The 25,914-nt window shown below is 42.8% G+C and overlaps 1 long non-coding RNA gene across 2 annotated transcripts in view; it reads left to right on the forward strand.

Annotated features, from left to right (window-relative positions):
- Positions 1 to 22,796, forward strand: part of LOC138420115 (uncharacterized) — a 36,503-nt gene extending 13,707 nt beyond the window's left edge. The window contains exons 1-4 of one of the 2 annotated variants that reach the window (XR_011249194.1): positions 4,070 to 4,127; positions 13,292 to 13,408; positions 19,428 to 19,545; positions 22,619 to 22,796. This is a non-coding gene — a long non-coding RNA (uncharacterized lncRNA). Of the gene's footprint in view, positions 1 to 4,069; positions 4,128 to 13,291; positions 13,409 to 19,427; positions 19,546 to 22,618 lie in introns of those variants that run through there. The other variant, XR_011249193.1, reaches the window with a different exon arrangement.
- The last annotated feature ends 3,118 nt before the right edge of the window (positions 22,797 to 25,914 follow it).

Below are 25,914 nucleotides of genomic sequence, written 5' to 3' on the forward strand. Positions count from 1 at the left end.
CACCTCTGCTTTCACGGGGAAAGTGAAAGTGGGAGTTGCCCCCACGGACTATGTGCAGCCCATGGAGTGCTCCCGGCCAGAACACTGGAGTGGGTAGCCTTTCCCTTCTCCAGGAGACCTTCCCACCCCAGGAATCAAACCAGGGTCTCCTGCATCACAGGCGGATTCTTTACCCACTGAGCTGTCAAGGATACCACCCTAATGGCAGAAAGTGAAGAGGAACTAAAAAGCCTCCTGAGGATGATGAAAGAGGAGAGTGAAAAAGCTGGCTTGAAACTCAGCACTCAAAATACTAAGATCAGGGCATCTAACCCCATCAGTCCATGGCAAATAGCTGGGGAAAAAGTGGAAACAGTGGCAGATTTTATTTTCTTGGGCTCCAAAATCACTGTGGACGCTGATGGCAGCCATGAAATTAAAAGATGCTTGCTCCTTGAAAAGAAAGCTATGACAGACCCGGACAGCATACCAAAACACACAGATATTGCTTTGCTGACAAAGGTCCGTACACTCAAAGCTATGGTTTTTCCAGTGGTCGTGTACGGATGTGAGAGTTGGACCATAAAGAAGGCAGAGCACCAGAGAATTGATGCTTTTGAACTGTGGTGCTGGAGAAGACTCTTGAGAGTTCCTTGGACTACAAGGAGATTAAACCACTCAATCCTAAAGGAAATCAACCCTGAATATTCACTGGAAGGACTGATGCTGAAGCTAAAGCTCCAATACTTTGGCCACCTGATGTGAAGAGATGACTTATTGGAAAAGACCCTGATGCTGGGAAAGATTGAAGGTGGGAAGAGAAGGGATGTCAGAGGATGAGATGGTTGGTGGTGTCACCGACTCGATGGGCATGAGTTTGAGCAAGCTCCAGGAGACGGTGAAAGACAGAGGAGCCTGGTGTGCTGTATTTCATGGGGTCACAAAGAGTTGGTCAAGACTTGGCAAAAAAACAACAACAACACTTTCATAGATCTCACTCTCTCAGTTGAGGAGACAAAAGTTAACAAGAAAGCAATTATTTTAAAATCTCTTAATGTTAGTGTTAGAAAGAAAATAAACAGCATACTTTCTGCAAGATAACAGTTGATCCTAGAGCAGTCTCATAGGAGTGATGGTCCTCCTTATGTTCCAGGCATACTGGTCTTTGTTCTGTTCCTTAAACCAGTAGAGATTTCTCCTCGGTAAGTGTTTTTATTTCCTCTCCCTGGAAAGCTCCTCTAGTCTTCAAGACTTCAGGTTACTCTTATCTCAGCTTCGATGTCTCTCTTTCAAGAGACCTTCTTAAGCCCATCTATTTAAGGTATCCCCCACTATTCTCCTACATGTCACTAGTGCTTACCTGGCAAAGGTACTCACAGAGGAAACAGAAATGCCACAATCAATTACACCCCATAAAATCAAGGTTTTCCTGTTGCCATAGCGCATCCTGTTAACTGGTCTCCATGCCCTAAGCCCTCCTTCAGAGCCCCACTAAGCTGGGAACCAACGCCTTTGAGGCAGTTGATTATCTACTTGTAAATCAGTTGGCAATCACTATTGCTCATATACCCTTTTGATGTCTTAATTTCTCATTGATCAGAAATAGAGCTACGAGAGAGAACACACATACATGCTCCAGTCCTTCAGGAGCAGCCTCGGCAACATGTGATAAACAGCTACAATAATTTCCTTTATGAGTCTGCTTTTGCTGGAGACTAAAAAAGAAAACACTGCTCTAGTGGTTGTTTTCTTTTTTGATGACTTTGTTGTATGTTTTGATTTTCTGGGAGACACTGGAATGAGCACCTTAAATGGAGGAAGCCCAGGATGCTGAGGACAGAGTGTTCTCTTGCTGTGTGTGAAATGGCTAAGATGAGTAGCTGGAAGACAAAGGTAGCACCCATTTCAAAATACTAGAAAGAATCCTGAGGAAGGTATGTGGACGTAAAAATGTAACAGAAAGAAAGAAAAATTAATACTATCTACCATTTGTCCAAAAGTGGGGGCTTATGATAAAGTACTTATTTCAGTGCAGGGTTTTGTAAAGAAAAACAGGCTACCATAATATGTATGGGAATATAGAAACTGGAATAAGAATTGGAGCCTTTGAAAATGTGGGAGTTCCTGCAGACGGGATGTGGGAAGAAAGGTTAGAGGATCGTAAAAAAGATCACTAACTGCTCCTGCCCAAGGCGCCAGCTCCTCTGGTGGCTCAGACAGTAAAGAATCTTCCTCCAATGCAGAAGACCTGGGCTTGATCCCTGGTTGAGAAGATTCCCTGGAGAAGGAAATGGCAACCCGCTCCAGTATTCTTGCCTGGAGAATTCCGTGCACAGAGGAGCCTGGCGGGCTACAGTCCCTGGGGTCACAGAGTCAGACACAGCTGAGCAACTAACACTCGCTTTCACAAGGCACCAGCATGAATGGACAAGTTGAAAGTGAAAGTCACTCAGTCGTGTCCAACTGTTTGCAACCCCATGGACTGTATAGTCCATGGAATTCTCCAGGCCAGAATACTGGAGTGGGTAGCCGTTCCCTTCTCCGTGGGATCGTCCCAGCCCAGGGACTGAACCCAGATCTCCCGCATTGCAGGTGGATTCTCTACCATCTGAGCCACCAGGGAAGCCTAAGAATACTGGAGTGGGGAGCCTATCCCTTCTCCAACGGATCTTCCCCACCCAGGAATCGAGCCAGGGTCTCTTGGATTGCAGGCAGGTTGCACGTAATTAAATCTTGAAGCTCTGTAATTAAATCTCGAACCAGAAAGGGGTTGCAAAGGGAAGATCATGGATAGATCTAGAAATTGTTTTCTCTGGAAGATAACGTGAAAATATAACAGAGGAGAGGGAGAAAGAGGAGGCCGTGGCTGCCGTGTCTGATCACTATGATCTTCTGAGAGTTACAGTTTCTGCTTCCCTTCTACCCACCAAACATTGCTTGAGATTTTCTCCTACGCTATTGTAACTGAAAATAACAGAGAGTAATTCTGGAAAATGTAGTTCTGAGTCAGTGGTGAAAACTGTAGGACCAAGCTGACTATGAATAATTCGGCAAATTACTTCATATATAACTATTACAATAACCACTTAGTAGCACAAGTTAGAAAATATTATTCTCACTTTACCAATGAAAAAGGAAAACCTTAATGACAAGCCACATAATTTCTCTTGAGTGTCATAGAAAGCACAGTTCAAAGAGTTCAAACTCATATCCTTCTGACCCCAAAATGCTTTTTAGGACTGGCATGTTGGGCTTCCCAGGCGACTCACTGGTAAAGAATCCAGCTGCCAGTGCGGGGGGCACCGGAGACGTGGATTTGCTCCCTGGGGCAGGAAGATCCCATGGAGTAGGAGCTGGCAGCCCCCTCCAGTGTTATTGCTGGCGAAGTCCGTGGACAGAGAAGCCCGGCAGACTAGAGTCTGTGGTCAGACCCGACTGAGTCCGACCCGACTGGGTGCCTGAGTGCCCGCGCGTGCACTGGCGTGTTAGTGGTGCCATTCGGGGGGAAAGAACATTCCTTCTCCTTCACTACTAACTGAATAGCCACTCTTGAAATGCTGTTGAAAGTTTCCATGCACACAGTAAAGTTGCACCAGCAGAAAAATAAGTTTCCGATGCACCATAGCTGCCATCTTTCTAACAAGTTTTAAGATTGATGGACGGCCACAGAACAAGCTGCTCATTGAAGACATCATGTGATTCTTACATTTAAACACATATAATGAATCAAAGACTTTGTACATGTGATGTTTTCTATTAATAAAATGTTTCAGCATTATACTTAAAGTACTTGCATGTGATATCACTAAGGTATAGCATTATTTAGTAATAAGTTCATCAAGTAGATGCATTTTCTTGTAATTCACCTCACAGGCTCAATAAACTGTGATTGAGAAAAAATCTAAGTAAAATTTGACAGTCTTTTTGCCACATAAAGTCACCTCAAGGGGTCCATGATTTTCTCAATGGTCCCACAAAAGAGTGGATATGAAACTCCTCATGTTATGGCATTCCAGAATTCTCTTGCTTTTTAAGTTTATTACATAGAGATGTAATGACAGGGTATTAATAAGTGTGATTTTTGTTTCCAGTTTTTGCTGTCAGGAATCTTTACAGTATTGTTTGAGAGGAGGCGTTCAAGGTCTTTGGTAAGTCAGAATGTTTGTAGCAACTCTAAAAATGATTTTACTTGACAGAATGAGAGTCCGTAAGGAAGTGGCATTGTCTGTGAATCACTAGAAACCTACCCCAAGTTTTGGAGGGTAGATTGTTAAGATATAAGAACTTTAATTTTCTACTGAATCTTTATCAAAAGGAAAAGGATATACTCTAATTACTGAAATCTTTGTTACATTTCATTAGCCATAAAAATAATTCAAGATGTATGAAGTTAGTCATGGAATTAAATTTCTGTTATGATAAATCATTTAATGTAAATTGAGACGCTGCGTATCACACTTGAATTTGGATTTCTTGTAATGATCCAGTGTCTGTTATTGCCTGTTCCTTTCTTCTTTTTCATATTTCTAGGAACGTTTGATTGTATGATGGAAAGTATGTCTGAGATATTGCAGAGAGTCTGGAATATGTCGGTATCCTGTAGTGCTTAGTTTTATGTCCATGGGTAGTGAAATGGAAAGATAAGAAGCTGGAGTCACTATAAATATTCGTGCTGGCAGACTGACCTCTGGGATGCTAGCACAAGCAACTCTATGATGTTGTTGTTCCATTCTGCTCTCCCCCCACCTCCCCCCACCCCTGGTCATGGGCTGTGGTCTGAACCACAGCTCAGCTTTCACCCTCCCACCTGGAACCACATGCCTCCAAGTTAAGGTCCCTGAGTCTCCCCCAAAACAAGGAAAATGTCAGCAAAAAAAAAAAAAAAGAAAGACCCTAAAATTAATAGTTTCAAGTGCGTGCATGTGCCTGCAAAGTCACTTCAGTCATGTCCGGCTCTTTGTGACCCCAGGGACTGAGCCCCTCTGTCCGTGCGATTCTCCAGGCAGGAATCCTGGAGTGGGTGCCATGCCCTCCTCCAGGGGCTCTTCCCGATCCAGGGGTCAAGCCCGCGGCTCTCATCCTCCTGCATTGGCAGGAGGGTTCTTTACCACTAGCGCCACCTGGGGTGGGCGTTAACCAAACTCAAAGTGAACACTGAAAACTGTCTATCCAGGTGGCACGCTGAGTGTCAAGAAACAGAGATCGGTGATGTTTTAAAAGCCTCGTCTTGCACCCAGCTGAGCGGACTGACATCCTCTGGTGCTCTCTTCAAATCATCGTTCTCTGGGCACAGTCGATATTGCCTTAACTTCCAGCCACCTGGAAAATCTCTGTTCCCAGGCTGTTGTGGCTATTTGTGTAGATACAAAGTGAAAACAAGGGCCTGTCACAGGGAAAGTGCTGGAATAGTATCAGCGCACTGACCACCGTGCAGCTGCATAAAGCTGTGAGTTCAGCTGCAATGAGCCAAAGCTTGGTCAGAAATTTAAAAGAAAGTCTTCGATAACTAGAAAACCACAGGGAGCTTTAAGAAGCCTCAGCATATTCTTAGAGATCAAAAATACTGTATACATGTGGAAGACTATCCATGTCTAAGAGGAAAGACTTGGGAAAGGAGAAATACCCATTCTGGCTGGCTCTGAAACCCTGGGCAAGCAAAACGTGGAAGCTAAGACTGTGTTCTAAACTTACTGAAATTTTAAAGTGTGTATTTTCACACAGGTTCCCCTCGGTAGAGGCATTAAATTGTACTGACCCAGAGGTAACCCCTGGGAAGCCAGTTTGTTTGTCTTGTTTTGCAGTGTAGTTGATTTACAATGTTGAGTTAATTTCAGGTATACAGTGAAGTGAATCAATTATACATATACATATAGGGATTTTTTAAAGGAACTTCTTCCAAAAATAGAGAATTCTATTAGAGACCCCAAATCAAAACTTTGGGAAATGAATTTAGGAAAGTCACTAAACAAGTAAGCAAGAACAAGAAAACAAAACCAAAAATACAGCAAAGATAATGAATTCTGGATGGGAAAGGAGGACGCTAATGCCAAATTTGTCACAATATATGATGTTAAATGTCCATTTAAAATAGAAAGCATGTGAGAAACGCATGTAAGAATTAAAGATTTTAAAATTTAAAAAATAAAAAACTAAAAAAAAAAAAAAGAAAGCATGCAAAGACTCTGAAATCTATTCCACATATTTGAGGGGGAAAAAAAAGCAACCAACAGACAATGTCCCTAATGAGGCACAGACTTTGAACCTTATAGCCAATGATACTAAATCATCTGTTAAAAACATGTTCAAAGAACTAAAGAAAATGATGTTTAAAGAAGTAAAAGAAAGGATAAAAGTGACGTCTCACCAAATAGATACCAGTAATGAGACAGAAACTGTTAAAAGCAACCAGATGCTCTGTAATCAAAAAGGGCGAGCACTGCATAAACGGGGGACTCACTAAAGGAGGCAGAGAGCAGGCTAGAGCCGACAGGAAACAGGGTCAGAAACCTTGCAGACGGGTCGGCAAAGATCACTTCACAAGAGGGGCATAAAGATGGAGAAGTGAACAAAGACGCACACGGACTCAGGAAACCACTGGACACCATCAGCCACGTGCCTGCTCAGTTGCTCTGTCATGTCCAGCTCTTTGTGACTTCGTGGCCTGTACCCTCCAGCTCCTCTCTCCATAGAATTCTCCTGGCAAGAATGCTGAGGTGGGTTGCCATTTCCTACCCCAAGGGATCTTCCCTCCCCAGGAATCAAACCTGCGTCTCCTGCCTTGGCAAGTGAATTCTTACCACTGAGACACCTGGGAAGCTCACTATAACAGAGATTCCCCCAAAGAGAAGAGAAAGTAAAAGGGACAGAAAGAATATTTGAAGAAATAATGGCAGAAAAATTTCCAGCTTGATGAAAAAAGAATAATCTAAATGTTAAAGATGATCAACAGATTCCAAGTGGAATAAGCTTGAAAAAATCCACATATAGTCTTACCAAAACTGAACTGATGAAACTCAAGAGTAAAGAGAAAAATCTCAAAAGCAGCAAATGAAAAGATGATTTATAGTGTACAAGAGGTCCTCAATAACATTATAGCTGGCTTTATCAGAAATCGTAGACAGCTGAGGTAGTAGGGTGCCATTTTCCATGTTTGGAGGAGTCAGGGAAATGTCAAAGAATCTTCATCCAGGCAACTATCCTTCAAAACTAAAGGGGAGAGTAGCTTCCTACCACCACCTCTTCTCCCTTCATCTCTTCCTTTCTCAGTCCTTGCACTGGCATGCGGGGGGGTGCCCACCATAATTTGCGGGGGGCAGTTAACATGAGCCTGCACCAAAGAGAGGAGACCTTGAAGATTCCTGAGCTCTTGCAGGATGATGGCGCTTCTGAGTTGCTTGCCTTTAGGCGAGAGCTTCTGACCTGTCATAAAGATCCCCAGGCCTTTCTACTGCCTTCCTTCTGGATGCTGTCACTGAAGGATGAATCCAGGACCACTTCAGATGACTGACTTTTGGAACCTCTGACCCCCCCCCCCCCGCTTTGTTTCCTGAGGTCTCCAATGTATTAATGTGAAATTGAGAGAGGTCATCTTCCTGGAGACAATTTACGCATGCAAAGAATATTGTGGATCAATAATATTAGACAAGATAAGAGTTTGTTGCGAGTTTTTGCTGGTCTCTGGCACCACGGGCGCTTCACACACACACCTCAGTTGTGGCCACTGTACCCAAACCTGTCTTGAGCGAGTATCCATCATGATGCCAAAACCTGGCTCTACCCACTGCCTTCAGGCTCCAGTGCTGGACACCTCACACCAAACAGCAAGACCGGAACACAGCCCCGCCTGTCAGCAGAGAGGCTGCCTAAAGCCATACGAAGCTCACAGACATCCAAAAACACACACCTGTTGTGGCCCTGCCTATCAGAGGGAAAAGCCTCAGCACCACCTGCCAGGCTGCGGGCACCAGTCCCTCCCACTCGGAAGACTACACAAGCTCCTGGACCAATCTTACCCAAGAGGGAGCAGACAACTGAAGCAAGAGAAACTGACCACAGACAGTAATTTAGACAAAATGAGAGGACAGAGAAATACGTTGCAGATGGAGTTGCAAGGTAAAAACCCACAAGAGCAAATAAATGAAGAGGAAATAGGCAATCTACCAGAAAAAGAATTCAGAGTAATATTAGTAAAGATGATCCAAGATCTCAGAAGTACAATGGAGGCACAGACTGAGATGAAACAAGAAATGTTTAACTGGGACCTGGAAGAACTAAAGAGCAAACAAACCGTGATGTACAGCCCGGTGACTGAAATGGAAAGTACACGAGAAGGGCCAGCAGCAGAATAACTTGGGTGAAGATAATGGATAAGTGAGCTGCAAGACATGATGATGGAGCAGAGCAAAACAGGCAGGAATGAGGACAGTCTCAGAGACTCTGGGATGACGTTAACTGCACCAGCATTAGAATTACGGGGTCCCAGAAGGAGAAGAGAAAGAGAAATGGTCTGAGAAAGCACTTGAAGTGGTTACAGTCTAAAACTTCCCTAACATGGCAAAGGAAATAGTCAACCCAAGTCCTGGAAGTGCAGAGAGTCCCATATAGGATAAACCCAAGGAGAAGCACATTGAGGCAAATATTAATCAAACAAACAAAAATTAAAGACAATGAAAAATATTAAAAGCAGCCACGGAAGAGCAACAAATACCATACAAGGGACTCCCCGTGGTTATCAGCTGATTTTTCAGCAGAGACTCTGCAGACCAGAGGGGCTGGCATGATATATTTAAAGTGATGAAAGGGGAAAATCTACAACCCAGATTACCCAGCAAGGAGCTCTTTCATATTCAATGGAGAAAGCAAAAGCTTTACAGATAAGCAACAGCTAAGAGAATTCAGCACCACCAAGCCAGCTTCCCAACAAATGCTAAAGGAGCTTCTCTAGGTGGGAAGCAGAGAGAAGGAAAAGACCTACAAGAACAAACCCAAAACAGCTGAGAAAATTCTAATAGGAACATGCATGCTGATAATTGCCTTGAATGGATTAAATGTTCCAACCAAAAGACAGATTGGCTCAGTGGATACAAGAATAAGACCCATTTATTTGCTGTCTACAAGAGACCCACTTCAGGCCTAGGGACACATACAGAGTGAAAATGAGGGACTGGAACAAGGTGTGGCAATGCATTTCAATGCAGGTGGAAATCATACACACCAGAGCAAAAACAAACGCAACAGAGGCTAAGAAAACAATGGAAAAGATCAATGAAATGAAAAGCTGGTTCTTTGAAAAGATAAACACCATTGATAAGCATTTAGCCAGATGCAAGAAAAAAGTGGAGAGGGAAAGAAAATTAGAAAGGAAGGTCAATAAAATGAGAAAGGAAAAAAGAAGCTTAACAACTGACACCACAGAAGTATAAAGGATCGTAGGAGACTACTACAAGCAACTGTGTGCCCACGAAGGGACAACCTGGGAGAAATGGACACACTCTTAGAAAAGTGCAACCTTCTAAAGACTGAATCAGGAAGAAAAAGAGAATATGAGCAGAGCAGTCACAAGCAACGGAACTGAAACTGTGATTAAAAATCTTCCAACAAACAAAGGTCCGGGACCACCTGGGTTCACAAAATTCGATCAAACATTTACAGAAGAGCTTACACCTATCCTTCTCGAACTCTTCAAAGAGATTACAGACGCAAGAGCACTCCCAGATTCATTCCACGAAGCCGCCGTCAGCCTGCTGCCAAAACCAAAGACATTACACAAAAAGAAAATTACAGGGTAATATTATTGATGAACACAAATGCAAAAACACTCAGCAAAGCACTAGCAAACTGAACCCAACAGCACATTAAAAGGATCATACACCAAGTGGGATTTATCCTAAGGAGTGCAAGGATTTTGAAGATACATAGATCAATCAATGTGATACGCCATATTAATAGGCTGAAAAGTAAAAACCATGTGATCATCTCAATAGATGCAGAAAAAGCTTTTGACACAATTCAGTACCCATTTATGATAAAAAGTCTCCAGAAAAGCGGGCAAAGAGGGAACCTACCTTGACATAATAAAGACCAAATATGACAAACCCATGGCAAGCATCCTTCTTCTATGGTAAAAAACTGAAAGCATTTCCTGTAAGATCAGGAATAAGACAAGGGCGTCTGTCCACTCTTGCCACTGCTATTCAACATAGTTTTGGAAGTCCTAGCTATGGCAGTCAGAGAAGAAAAAGAAATAAAGTAATCCAATTGGAAAACAAGTAAGACTGTCACTCTGCAGATGACATGACGCTATATATAGAAGACCCTGAAGAGGCCACCAGGAAACTGCTAGAGCCAGTCAATGAATTTAGCAAAGTAAAAGTTTAGTGATTCTGCGGGATATAAAATTAACAGAGAAACCTCTTGCATTCCTATACACTGTAAACAAAATATCAGAAAGAGAAATTAGGAAGACAATCCCACTTACCACTGCAACAAGAAGAGTAAAATGACTATGATGGACCTACCTGAGATGGCAAGACTCACACCCAGAAAACTATCAGATGATGATGAAGGAAATCAAATATGAAACAGAAGGATGGAAAGATTATACCATGTTCTGGATTGGAAAAATGATTATTAGAAAAATGACTATACTACCCAAAGCAATCTACAAATTAAGTGCAGTCTCTATCAAATAACCAATGGCTATACAGCAAGTTATTGACTATACCAAAGCCTTTGACTGTGTGGATCACAATAAACTGTGGAAAATTCTGAAAGAGATGGGAATACCAGACCACCTGACCTGCCTCTTGAGAAATCTATATGCAGGTCAGGAAGCCACAGTTAGAACTGGACATGGAACAACAGACTGGTTTCAAATAGGAAAAGGAATACATCAAGGCTGTATATTGTCACCCTGCTTATTTAACTTCTATGCAGAGTACATCATGAGAAATGCTGGACTGGAAGAAACACAAGCTGGAATCAAGATTGCTGGGAGAAATATCAATAACCTCAGATATGCAGATGACAACACCCTTATGGCAGAAAGTGAAGAGGAACTAAAAAGCCTCTTGATGAAAGTGAAAGTGGAGAGTGAAAACGTTGGCTTAAAACTCAACATTCAGAAAACGAAGATCATGGCATCTGGTCCCATCACTTCATGGGAAATAGATGGGGAAACAGTGGAAACAGTGTCAGACTTTATTTTTGGGGGCTCCAAAATCCCTGCAGATGGTGACTGCAGCCATGAAATTAAAAGACGCTTACTCCTTGGAAGAAAAGTTATGACCAACCTAGATAGTATATTCAAAAGCAGAGACATTACTTTGCCGACTAAGGTCCGTCTAGTCAAGGCTATGGTTTTTCCTGTGGTCATGTATGGATGTGAGAGTTGGACTGTGAAGAAGGCTGAGCGCCAAAGAATTGATGCTTTTGAACTGTGGTGTTGGAGAAGACTCTTGAGGGTCCCTTGGACTGCAAGGAGATCCAACCAGCCCATTCTAAAGGAGATCAGCCCTGGGATTTCTTTGGAAGGAATGATGCTGAAGCTGAAACTCCAGTACTTTGGCCAACACATGAGACGAGTTGACTCATTGGAAAAGACTCTGATGCTGGGAGGGATTGAGGGCAGGAGGAGAAGGGGACAACTGAGGATGAGATGGCTAGATGGCATCACGGACTCAATGGACGTGGGTCTGAGTGAGCTCCGGGAGTTGGTGATGGACGGGGAGGCCTGGCGTGCTGCGATTCATGGGGTCGCAAAGAGTCAGACACGACTGAGCGACTGAGCTGAACTGAACTGATGCAGCAGATCTCCTTTGGCTGTCTATTTTGCGTGTGGTAATGTAAGTTTCCATGTTGCTCTCTCCGTGCATCTCACCGTCTCCTGATGCCCAGGCGTCTATATTCTATGGCTCAGGAAACGGAAACAGGGGCTCTGTGTCACCTGGAGAGGTGGGGTGGGGAGGGGAAGGGAGGAGGTTCAAAAGGGGGGATATATGTGTACCCATGGCTGATTCATGTTGAGGTTTGACAGAAAACAACAAAATCCTATAAAGCAATTATCCTCCAATTACAAAATAAATTATATATATAAAAAATAACCACTGGCACTTTCACAGAATTAGAACAAAAAAGTTTAGTTTGTGTGGAAACAAGACCCCAAGTAGCCAAAGTAATCTTGATAAAGATAAAAAGAGCTGGAGAATTTGGGCTCCCTGACTTCAGGCTATACCACAAAGCTACATTAATCAAGGCAGTATGGCACTGGCACAAAAACAGAAATACAGATCAGCGTTAACAGGACCGAATGCCCAGTGATAAACCCACACACTCCCGCCTGATCTATGCCAAAGGAGTCAAGAGTATACAATGGAGAACAGACGGCCTCTTCAATGTGAAGTGCTGGGAAAACTGCGCAGCTGCATGTAAAAAATGCAATTCGAACACTACCTAACACCATACACACAGGTAACTCAAAATGGGTTAAAGACCTAAATGTAAGACCAGCTACTCTAAAACTCTTAGAGAGTTTTATGCTGCCTATGCTTTATAGGCAGAACACTCTTTGACATAAATCCCAGCAAGATCCTTCTTGACCCACCTCCTGGAATATTAACTCTCCGGTAATCTGGCCCTTGGAGGCACTCTGGATTTGCTTGTAGAGTTAACCTCTTTCTAATATTCTATTCACATTTAACATGCACTTGTTTCTCTTCCTCAGTAGTCTGAAAGCCCCTTGAGTTCAGAGACCATGTCTTTTCTACCTCTTTATTCATGAAGAGCACAGTTTGCATGGTGCAGATAAGACGTTCAGTAGTTATTTGTCCTTGAAGGAATAAATATATAAACACTGCAAAATCTGCCTGCAGTGCAGGAGCCCCTGGTTTGATTCCTGGCTTGGGAAGATCCCCTGGGGAAGAGACCGGCAACCCACTCCAGTTGTCTTGGGCTTCCCTGGTGGCTCAGACAGTAAAGAATCCGCCTGCAATGCAGGAGGCCTGGATTTGATCCCTGGGTTGGGAAGATCCCCTGGAGAAGGGAAAGGCTACCCTCTCCAGTGTTCTTGCCTGGAGAATTCCATGGACAGAGGAGCCTGGCGGGTTCTAGTCCATGGGGCTGCAAAGAGTCAGACAGGACTGAGCGACTTCCACTTTCTCATCAAATTTCAGTCTCACTGATATTCTGAAAAGTCTGCAGTTCTGACTGTCCTTTTAATGACCTTGCCATCTGGGAAAGATCAGAATTCATATAAATCTTCTACCGGAGTGCACTTCACTTCCAGTGGCCGAGTGACGCTTCCTCTCTCTTTCAGATGACCTGCTCTATAGCACTGAACATCTTGAGTGCCTGCAGTGCCGTGATTGGTCTGCTTTTACTATGTCTGGAATTTTTAGCCTATGCTTTAGCTAAAAAATCTATTTGGCCGCATGTAAGTACCGGGTTTCTATGAGAATTTCATCACAAATCTACAGTTACATTTTAAATCCTTTAGTGATTTACCAAAGTAAGCCCTTGGCAAGATGTGGAGGGGACGGTCCTCGTCAGTGCACTCTGCGTGTGCGCCTGCTGTCCACGCAGCTCAAGCTGCCGCCTGTGCCCCTAAACCTGCTGCTGCTGTTTAGCCACTAAGTCGCATCTGACCCTTTTGTGCCCTGTGAGCTGTAGCCTCGCCCTGCTGCCCTGTCCATGGGCTTCCCCAGGCAAGAACACTTGAGCGGCTTGCCATTTTCTTCCCCAGGGGATCGTCCCAGTCAGGGATTGAACCTGCATCTCCTGAACGGGCGAGTGGATGGTTTACCACTGAGCCACCAGGATACCCACATTCCTAAACCTCAGATCACCCAAAACCTCGAGGAACCACAGGGAATGTGTCATAAACATTAAGAGATATATTGCGAGTGACTTAGCGTTATACTGAATTCCAGCCCCACCTTGGAACCAAGGTATTTTTATGACAGGCAGTTCAGTTCCTCTCAGTTACCTGCATCTCTGAGGCCAACTTTCTCAGGCCTTAGAAGAGCAAGGTAATTATAGCAAGATTTGATCTTCAGTGAAGGAAATAATAACCTATGTACTTGTAATAGCCAAGAATTTATGTTCAATATCAGGGCTGCATGTATTTTGTCAGTATAGTCTATGGACAGAATAAGCTAAATTCTGTAGATGCAAGCAGCCTGGAGCGCAGGTGTCCTCAGTCCCTTGTGCACATGACTGGACATTTTTGCATTGCCTGCTTTGTGCCTGTCAACAGCGAGTCTGTTTAAGTGTGTTTGTGTTTGCAGTTCAGTATCTGTGTATATCTGTTTCGATGCATGTGGGACGCTGGGCAGACATACATGCTCTTATCTGTATAGGTTTGTTGCTATGCAGAGGAGAAGCTAAGAGGGGAAAGAAGATGGAAGTCAGTCCTGAGCAAGTTGTGTAGGAACCGAAGCCTTCTCTGTAGATTCCCTCTTCTGCTCTGTCCCATCTACCCAGGGCTTGGCAGAGGCTGAAACAGCTGGGCCTTCACCCAAGACCTAGAAACCAACTTTTCTGAATAGAGCCCGTTGGATATTGCCTGTTTTTTCAGCACGCTCTCCTTACTTCAAAATCCCAAACTGCTGAGTAATTAACTAGTTCCAAAGCTGATGTTAGTTTGCGTTTTGCTGAATTTTTCTTATTTCTACGTAATGAAAATGGCTACAGCAATTGGGATAGCAGACTTCCTCAGGGAATGACTTATGTCTGACTCACTTTAAGAAACAACTCTAAGAAATGTTAAGCTACTTGCTAAGGGCCACAGGGCTGGTCCCTTGCTGAACTTGTCAGGGTGGCCATCCTGATGAACTAATCAGGATGGCTTAAATTCCAAAGTATTTCACTACACGAAATTGACCCTTAAGAGAAACAATTAAGTGGCACATCAAAGAACTGTCTTATTGGTGTACAGGACGTTAATATTTTACGATGCTTGCCCTAAAGGAAAACTTGAAGTGAAATTGTAGGGAAATGTAAACCTCTGGAAGTTGCTCCGGATTATTTTTGCATGATAAGAATGTTCGTTTTACTGGATCGGAATACAGTCGCAACCTTAACTGTTTCATTTTTCCAATTCGTCTCTTGAACCTCCATTGTTCATATTAGCCATAAATCTGAGATCTTGTTGCGGTCCCATCCCTGTTTACTCTCAGTTTATTCAAGAACATTGGGAGCCTTAAGTTCAGGACTGACTCTGTGCCTCTAGTCGACACAATCCTGGAACATCTTAGGGGACTCCCAGCTCACCTGTGATTCCCACCGTCGTGGCTTCAGTTCAGTCCAGTCGCTCAGTCGTGTCCGACTCTTTGCAACCCCGTGGACTGCAGCACGCCAGGCTTCCTTGTCCATCACCAACTCCCGGAGCTTGCTCAAACTCATGTCCATTGTGTCGGTGAGGCCATCCAGCCATCTCATCCTCTGTTGTCCCCTTCTCCTCCTGCCTTCAATCTTTCCCACCATCAGGGACTTTTCCAATGAGTCAGCTCTTCACACCAAGTAGCCAAAATATTACAGCTTCAGCTTCAACATCAATGCTTCCAATGACTATTCAGGACTGATTTGCTTTAGGATCGACTGGTTGGATCTCCTTGCTGTCCAAGAAACTCTTAAGAGTCTTCTCCAACACAACAGTCCTTCAGCACTCAGCTTTCTTTATAGTCCAACTCTCACATCCATACATGACTACTGGGAAAACCATACCTTTGACTATATGGACCTTTGTCAATAAAGTAATGTCTCTGCTTTTCAATATGCTGTCTAGTTTGTCAAAGCTTTTCTTCCTAGGAGCAAGTGTCTTTAAATTTCACAGCTGCAGTCACCAACTGCAGTGATTTTGGAGCCCAAGAAAATGAAATCTGTCACTGTTTCCATTGTTTCCCCATCTATTTGCCATGAAGTGATGGGACCAGAAGCCATGAATCTTAGTTTTCTGAATGTTGAGTTTTCAGCCAGCTTTTTCACCCTCCTCTTTCACTTTCATCAAGAGGCCCTTTAGTTCTTCTTTACTTTCTGCCATAAGGGTGGTGTCATCTGCATATCTGAGGTTATTAACATTTCTCCCAGCAATCCTGATTCCAGCTTGTGCTTCATCCAGCCCAGCATTTCGCATAATGTACTCTGCATATAAGTTAAATAAGGAGGATGACAGTATTCAGCCTTGAATATTGTCCTTTCCCGATTTGGAACCAGTTTGTTGTTCCATGTCTGGTTCTAACTGTTGCATCTTGACCTGCCTACAGATTTCTCAGGAGGCAGGTAAGGTGGTCTAGTAGTCCCATCTCTTCAAGGATTTTCCTCAGTTTTTTGTGATCTGCACAGTCAAAAGCTTTAGCATAGTCAATGAAGAAGAAGACGTTCTTCTGGAACTCTCTTGCTTTTTCTATGATCCAACAGATGTTGGCAATTTGATCTCTGATTCCTCTGCCTTTTCTAAATCCAGCTTGAACATCTGGAAGTTCTCAGTGCATATACTGTAGAAACCTAGTTTTGAGAATTTTGAGCATTACTTTGCTAGTGTGTGAGATGAATGCAATTGTGCAGTAGTTTGAGCATTCTTTGGCATTGCCTTTCTTTGGGACTGGAATGAAAACTGACCTTTTCCAGTCCTGTGGCCACTGCTGAGTTTTCCAAAATTGTTGGCATATTGAGTGCAGCACTTCCACAGCATCATCTTTTAGGACTTGAAAGAGCTCAGCTGGAATTCCTTCACCTCCACTTACTCTGTAGGGATGCTTCCTAAGGCCCACTTGACTTCACATTCCAGGATGTCTGGCTCTAGGTGAGTGAGCACATCATCGTGGTTATCTGTGTCATGAAGATCTTTTTTGTACAGTTCTTCTGTGTATTCTTCCCACCTCTTCTTAATCTCTTCTGCTTCTGTTAGGTCTATACCATTTCTGTCCTTTATTGTGCCCATCTTTGCATGAAATGTTCCTTGGTATCTCTGTCTTTCTTGAAGAGATCTCTAGTCTTTCCCATTCTATTGTTTTCCTCTATTTCTTTGCACTGATCACTGAGGAAGGCTTTCTTGTCTCTCCTTGCTATTTAGAACTCTGCATTCAAATAGGTATATCTTTCCTTTTCCCCTTTGCCTTTTGCATTTCTTCTTTCCTTAGCTATTTGTAGGGCTTCATCAGACGCCATTTAGCCTTTTATACTGTATTTCTTTTTCTTGGGGATGGTCTTGGTCTCTGTCTCCTGTACAACGTCACAAACCTCTGTCCATAGTTCATCAGGCACTCTATCAGATCTAATCCCTTGAATCTATTTCTCACTTCCACTGTAAAATTGTTAGGGATTTGCTTTAGGTCATACCTGAATGGTCTAGTGGTTTTCCCTGCCTTCTTCAATTTAAGTCTGAATTTGGCAATAAGGAGTTCATGTTCTGAGCCACAGTCAGCTCCTGGTCTTGTTTTTCTGACTGTATACAGCTTCTCCATCTTCGACTGCAAAAGAATATAATCAATCTGATTTCCATATTGGCCATCTGGTGATGTCCATGTGTAGAGTCTTCTCTTGTGCTGACGATGGTGTTTGCTGTGACCAGTGTGTTGTCTTGGCAAAACTCTCTTAGCCTTTGCCCTGCTTCATTTTGTTCTCCAAGGTCAAATGCCTGTTACTCCAGGGATCTCTTGACTTCCTAGTTTTGCGTTCTAGTCCACTATGATGAAAATGACATCTTTTCATGGTTATGGTTCTAAAAGATCTTGTAGGTCTTCATAGAACCATTCAACTTCAGCTTCTTCAGCTTTACTGGTTGGGGCATAGGCTTGGATTACTCTGATATTGAATGGTTTGCCTTGGAAACAAACAGAGATCATTCTGTCATTTTTGAGATTGCACCCAAGCACTGCATTTTGGACTCTTTTGTTGACTATGAGGGCTACTCCATTTCTTCTAAGGGATTCTGGCCCACAGTAGTAGATATAATGATCATCTGAGTTAAATTTGCCCCCTATTCCGGTCCATTCTAGTTCACTGATTCCTAAAACGTCAGTGTTCATTCTTGCCATCTTCCGTTTGACCGCTTTCAATTTACCTTCATCTGAAGTCATGGGTTCAGATACTATTAAATGGTGTCAATATTGAAAACGGATCCCCATAACCCATGGTGGCCTTGTTGCAAGGGTCCTTCAGGGTTTGGTTTTCAGAATTGCAGATTCTATATTCTTGTTTCCAACCCAAATATCTTGCAAGGATATGGGTCTACTCCACCTACCCCCAACACAGGAGTCCCTGTGTTGAGCCTAAGTCACCCATCCAAACCTCCTCTTCCCTCACTGTGACCTCCTCCTTATGACCCTTTTCTAACAACAGGCCTGATTTTCAACATCTCTCCATTAAATAAATTCTGTAACACTGAACCTCAAATGTCGCAATTCCATCTTCTTCAGAAGTCCACTAGAAGTCCACTCAATGGAAAGGTGCTGACAATATGCCCAACAGAGGAGAACACAATGATTCTTATTATTCGTGTGGTGAAACCAGTCACCTTAAAATCATCCTCAATAGTTATCAGTTATCATTAATATATATGTGTATATGTTCAGTTCAGTCGCTCAGTCATGTCTGACTCTTTGTGACCCCATGGACTGCAGCATGCCAGGCCTCCCTGTCCACCAACTCCCGGAGCCTACCCAAACTCGTGTCCATTGAGTCAGTGATGCCATCCAACCATCTCATGCTCCGTCATCCCCTTCTCCTCGCACCTTCAATCTTTCCCGGCATCAGAGTCTTTCCTAGTGAGTCAGCTCTTTGCATCAGGTGGCCAAAGTATTGGAGTTTCAGCTTCAACATTAGTCCTTCCAATGAAAACCCAGGACTGATTTCCTTTAGGATGGACTGGTTGGATCTCCTTGCAGTCCAAGTGACTTTCAAGGATATTCTCCAACACCATAGTTCAAAAGCATCAATTCTTCGGCACTCAGCTTTCTTTATAGTCCAACTCTCACATCCATACATGACCACTGGAAAAACTATAGCCTTGACTAGACATGCATATATGTAACCATGTATTGATGTGGTATACACTGTATACTATATATCCCAATTACTGCAAAATCATTTTCATTATGTAGAAATAAGAAAAATTCAGCAAAATGGAAACTAATATATGCTGTGGAGCTAGTTAATTAACTAGTAACCATAGTATGGTGTTCCATGTCCAGTTCTAACTGTTGCTTCCTGACCTGCATACATATGTAACCATATGTATGTGTAACCATATATAATTATATGTAATTATATATATATATATATATATATATATATATATAAATAAATAAAACCATAGTGGTTGAGGGTGGGAGAATATAATGAGCAGTTTTTCTATTCTCTTTTTCATCTTCCTGAAATTTTATTATACTTTGATTTTTTTAAGTGTTAACATATGAAGATATATAAGAATGACATTTTCTTTCTGAAAACAGAGAGCTGGTAAAATCCTTTCAAACTACTTGTTCCTATTCACCCTTCTGGAGTTGTGTGTGACGTCGACACTGATCAACTGGTTGTACAAAGCAAAACATAGCCGATGATAAAACTGTGGTAGGTGTCTCATTCCTCCCCTGGTGAATCAGAAGATGTTGTCTTCTGTTACGAATCCTGTTTGAGGAACTAAGGTTTTGATCAGAATTACGTGTGAATGGTGTCATCTCTAAGCTGCAACTGCAGGTAACTGAATATCCTCTGCTCTAACTGTTGTTTGCTACATGGATTTCTGTGCAAATGTAAATAACCTTCTGTGGCAAAGGTGTTTTACATCACAGGATATTTGTATATTCACATCTCGTAAGAGAACAAGATGCATGATTTTCCGGCTGAGGTCTGTTTAATTCAGTAGATAGTCCCCTGAAAAACAAGAACAACAAAAAAAAAACTTTATAAAGGTTGTCATCAGGCATAGGGATATTCAAATGCTGAAGCTCGTAACTTTACTTCTCAAAATTTTGGAGCAGTTGAACTTAAAGCTCAGGACCCTTAGTATTTTCAGTGGTTCAGACACGAAGATTTGGGGGTGATAACTGGGAAGCTGGGAAAGATACTAAAACTTTTAAATAAAGCTAAGTTCTTACTTCTTCCATATCTACTACTTTACATCTAAAGGGCAAACTTTATCTCCAGTTGACCTCAGCATCACAGAATCAGAGAGCTTTCAAAGAAGATGCATCTGCCCGATCCTCCCCAGTGGCCAAAGCACAGGTCCAAGCTTCAGGATCAATGGAATCATAAGAACAACTCAGAAGAAGTTCAAAGTGAACATTAAGGAGACAGTGGCTCGCCCGTGTGTCCCAGAACATGGAGAGATCCGGGATAACGAGAGGCTGGGATGCCTAGGACCTGGGGTCCTGGAGCAGAAGAAGGAAAGCGAGAGTCGAGGGAAAAAAGAGGAAAGCAGATCCTAGTCTCAAATGTTTCTGGTTCTAGGATGCCGTGGATGCTTGGGTGAATACACTGATACGTAGTTAATACTTGCCCCTACGTCACGCATCTGCTGAGAATAGACATTGCTAACTAAACACTGAAGCACAAATATCTGAGATCAAGTCAGCCGCTGCTCTGATAGGATAATTCAGCCACTGTTCTGATAGGATAATGGAAATGAGAACAAAATGCCCAAATACTGTGAAGAAATGGAAGAACGCCAAGGAAACCCTAGGTCTAAGCTATGTAGCAGTGGGAGTAACGGAGGTGAATCTCCAAGCTAGAAGTCATACCCAACACCGTTGATTGTTTTCCCCCAAGCAAAAGTGTCGCTGTATGATGAGTATAATGGTAGAAATTATAGAATATCAGAATATGGGGAGACTTCCCCAAATGACATCCTTTCGAGGATCCCAAAAACTAGCAATGGGAAGGAAAATTTTATAGAAAATTTACTGAAAGGCAAGCAGTGATCCAGAGGTATTAGGCTTTCAAAACCCGGATTTCCCTGGAGTAACACCCAGCTCATACATGCTTAAAAGGAAATGCCTTTTGCAGTGTGAATGGAGGTGCAGCCCTTGAGCATCAAGAGAAACTGGAATCCGAGGGAAATTTTTTCCTGATGATCCCTTTTCTACTTCTAATTAACTTTATCAGACTGATTCAAAATAAAGATTATTTAAGCAAGGCAATCTGAAGATTAAGATGGTAAACAGAGCATCGCTATGGAATGTAAGTACATTAGTGAGGCTAAATTATAATCTCTGTGGGGCTGAGTGGTGGGAAATGAGGGTCAAGAAGTTAAATTGGGCTGAATTATTTCAGAAATAAATGTTGTGCTGTATGATCAGGGTCTCGTGAAAAGAGAGAAAAAACCATGAACATATGAGGAGTGTAGTTTTCTACTCAAATGAACTGATCTATAAGCGACACGGTGCTAAATAATAATCTAGTCTGAGTAGAAAAATATGTTCTTAATATTTGCAAATGATGTGAATGACAAAGGCTTAGTCTCCAAACTTTACAAACAGCTCACATGGCTCAGTACCATAAAGACAAACAACACAGTCAAAAAATGGGAAGAAGACCTAAATAGACATTTCTCCAAAGAAGACGTACAGATAGCCAAGAAGCACATGAAAAGACGTTCAAAATCACTAATTTTTAGAGAAATGCAAATCAAAACTACCATGAGATGCCACCTCACACCAGTCAGAATGGCCACCATCAAAAAGTCTACAATGAGTGCTGGGGAGGGCGTGGAGAAAGGAGAACCCTACGATGCTGCTGGTGGGAATGTAACTGGTGCAGCCGCGGTGGAGAGCAATGTGGAGCTTCCTTAGAAATCGAAAACTGGAGCTCCTGGATGGAGCAGCACTGCCACTCTCGGGCATACAGCCGCAGAGATGTGAAAGTGTGCACGCGACCCAACATGCATTGCAGCCCTGCGTACAAAAGCCAAGACGCGGAAGCAACCTAAACGCCCGTCAGCAGAGAAACGGGTAAAGAGAGCGTGGCCCGCGCATACAGCGAGATATTACTCAGCCGCACGAAAGGAAGCAATGCCATCTGTAGCAACATGGATGGACCTAGAGATTGTCATACCACATGGAGTCAGTCAGACAGAGGAGGAAAGATCTATCACTTACACACGGGATCTAAAAAACGGATACAAATGAGCTGACCTACAAAACAGACACAGACTCACAGACTTGGAGAGCGAATTTATGGCTCCCAGGAGGGACGTGTGGGAAGAAGGGATAGACTCTGAGTTCGGGACTGACATGCACACACTGCTATATTTAAACAGATAGCCAACGTGGACCTGCTGTGTAGCACAGGAACACTTGCTCAATATTCTTCAGTAACCTAAACGGGAAAAGAATTGGAAACATAATGAAAAATATTTTAAAATTAAGAACATTCATAATTTAAAAAAAGAAAAATATGTGCTCTTACAGGGTCAGTCTGTAATCTGTCTGTCTGCACTTCATGGCCTTTGGCTTTCAACCTAGAGATAAAAAAGGGAAGGAAGGGAGGGAGGGAGGGAGGAAACCAAAGACTATGGCAGCCTTTTAAAATCTCAGTGTCAAGAATATTCCAGTTGGCGCTCTTTCCAAATTTCTACGCCCGATTCTGTCGTTCTTTATTTTAGAGTGTATTAACTGTCAATTTCCTAACACCTAACTTGCCTCAGGTGCAGGGCAGGAGAGGACCCTTTACCTGCACATTGAAGAACCATCATGACGAGTCAAGGAGGAGGGCGTAGTGGCGAATGAAGAACTGCACTTTATTCAAGAAGCTGGTGGGAAAATACATTTCAATCACATTCACCTCGGCATCTCCTTTCGCCCATTAATAAAAGCCTAAATTGATGAGCATGGCTACTCTTTCTGTGTGGAGAGGTGCTGGGGTAGCACATGCTCTAACCCGGCCATCTGTTGCTGGACACTTGGACGACCCAAGTCTTGGCTGTTTTCACGTAATTATCTGGTGCTTTTTGGCTCTATGCTCAGGAGCAGAATCGCTGGGTCGCGTGGACCCTCCATACTGCTTTTCACAGTTGCTGCAGCAGCCTACATTCCCACCAACAGGGCCCAAAACATTGTCATTTTCGGTAACAGCCATTCTAACAGGTGTGAAGTGATAGCTCATTATGGTTTTGATTGTCATCAGGTTTTAGTTCCCTGATGATCAGCGATGTTGAGCACCTTTTAATGTGCCTCTACCAAGTTTTTAATTAGCTTTTGGGGGCTTTTATTGTTCCATTTAAGAATTCCTTACATACTCCCAGTACAAGCCCCTTATTGGAGCTGAGTGTGTTAGTCTCTCCGTCATGCCCGGCTCTTTTGTGACCCCACGGACTGTAGCCCTCTAGGCTTCTCTGTCCATAGAATTCTCCAGGCAAGAACACTGGAGTGGGTAGCCATTCCCGTCTCCAAGGGATCTTCCCAACCCAGGGATCGAACCCCAGTCTTTGAGATTGCAGGCAGATTCCTCACTGTCTGAGCCATCAGGGGAGCTTCCGTTATTTGATGTATGATTTGCAAATATTTTTTTCTGTTATGTGAGTTGTCTTTTCACTTTCCTGACGGTTTCCTTTGCTACACAAAAAGGTTTTAATTTGATGAAGTCTGATTTATATTTTTCTCTTGTCACTTCTGAGTTTAGTGTTGATCAGTTCAGGGTTGCTGAACAGTAACATTTTTTTGGCATTTTGGAATTTCAGCTCTTCCATTTATGCCCTTAACCAATTCTGTATTAACTTTTCATATGTTGTGAGGTAGGGATCTAAATTCATTCTTTTGCATATAAATATTCAGCTACCCCAGCACCATTTTTTGAAAAGCCTATCCTTTTCCCCATTGAATTGCCTAAGTAACCTTGTCAAAAATCAATAGAATGAGTTGCGATAGTCCCCCTCTGCCGGGAGCCAGTGTGAGGAATCCCGCCCGTGACAAGGTCATGAGGAAGGAAGCTGACATACGCAAGGCGTGCTCAGACTTCAGGGACCCCTCTGGAAATTCCTAAGCATGTACCCCAACAAAAATCTGCCGGCTTTTGTGCTCTGCGTTTCCACTCTTCTGACATTTTCTGGAAAAAGTCAATTCAGGGCTTTAGTCTTCTGCATTTAAAAGAGTGTTTCAATCCAAAAAACCCTCTGATGGCTTTCTAGCCTGCCTGCAGGACTCGTACAGCTGCGCGTGTGATTGTTTGAGGCCTCCTGACCGCAGGAGGCACAGGAAGCTTAAAACATCCTAGGAATGTAGGAGCTTCCGAGGAGTCAAAATCTTTAGAATAGGACTGATTAAAGGTTTCATTTGTTAAGTCAATATTTGCTGCCAAATTTTCACATCCTTTAGTTGTAGATATAGTTAGAAAAACAAGTAGTAGACCTTGTGTTAGCAACATTAGATCTTTGAGTTAAGTACCTTCTTTGTTATATCCCACTGCACCTTTGTTCTATAGAGATGTAACTTTAATGCTAATGCTTTAAGGAAATGTAGATTAAAGAAAAACACTTCAGGGGAAACAAGATTAACATTCATTAAGGAAGAGAGCCAAAAAGTGTTAACAAGCCTCTTGGCCAGAAGATAATGTAAATCACCTGAGACCTTTTGTATGCCAAATGATGTATAGAAAGAGCTTGAGCTGCGAACGCTACATAATCTTGTGTTACCCATTGATCTCTGTGTTTTATCAAAAAGTATAAAAGGCCTTTTGAACAATAAAGGATGGGGCCAGCTCCAGGGGCCAGCTTCTCGGGGCCAGCTTCTGGGGCCAGGGGCCGGGGCCAGCTTCTTGGACCAGCTTCTCTAACTAGTCTCCCAGCCTGGTTTCTTGGCACTCTGGCTCCCCCCGTGTCTCTCTCTCTTTCTTCTTCTCTCTCTTTCCCTCTCTCTGCTCTTTACTTTAATTTCGGGCTGAATTTCCACCTGGAGCGCGGAGGCTCTCCACGTCTACTTACTTGCCCCGGCTGTTAAGACCCGAGAGAAAGGGAGCTTAAGGCGAGGCACCCTTAGATATTCAAGCGGGCGCCGGTGGCCCAACGTAGATGGTGCAAATTCCTTGTCTGGAATTTTATTGGCCTTCCGCGTAAACCAAGCTATTCAGCCCTCTTCTTCCACTTAATCTTCTTACTACACTATAGTTTCTTAATCTAATCTTTCATTAATAAATAAACAAGTCTTTCCACGCCGACGCCGTCCACCCTTCGAATTCCCTGGATCCACCGGGGCTGGACCCCGGCACCCCTCCATTCAAACTTTTTTAAAAAATTTTACATTGGAATTTAGTTGACTTTCAGTGTTGTATTAGTTTCAGATGCACAGCAAAGTGATTCTGTTATGCGTTTACATACATCGTCTGATTTTTGACCACCTGTATCTCTTCTTTCGGAGAAGGCAATGGCAACCCACTCCAGTACTCTTGCCTGACGAATCCCGTGGACAGAGGAGCCTGGTGGGCTGCAGTCCATGGGGTCGCTAGGAGTCGGACACAACTGAGTGACTTCACTTTCACGCTTCCCTTTCATGCACTGGAGAAGGAGATGGCGACCCACTCCAGTTCTTGCCTGGGGAATCTCTTCTTTGGAGAAATCCCTATTTAGATCTTCCACCTAGTTTTGATTGGGTTTTAAAGATGTATTTATAAATATATGAATTGCATGAGCTGTTTGTATATTTTGGAAGTTAATCCCTTGTTAGTTTCTTTATTTGCAAATATTCTTTCCCATTCTGTGGGTTATCTTTTCATTTTGTTTATGGTTTCCTTTGCTGTGCAAAAGCTTCTAAGTGTAGTCAAGTTTTATTTGTTTATTTTTATCTTTATTTTCATTACTCTGGGAATATTATCCCTCCTCTTAATTATTGCTTAATAAAATTATCTTTAAAATTATATGAGAGAAGAAGTTATGAATAAAAATATATTTATACTGACTTTTATGTTTATCTAATAACCTTTATAAATGATTTTTATTTCCTCAAATGGAGT

Source organism: Ovis canadensis, chromosome 15, assembly GCF_042477335.2.
Source record: "Ovis canadensis isolate MfBH-ARS-UI-01 breed Bighorn chromosome 15, ARS-UI_OviCan_v2, whole genome shotgun sequence".
NCBI lineage: Eukaryota > Metazoa > Chordata > Mammalia > Artiodactyla > Bovidae > Ovis > Ovis canadensis.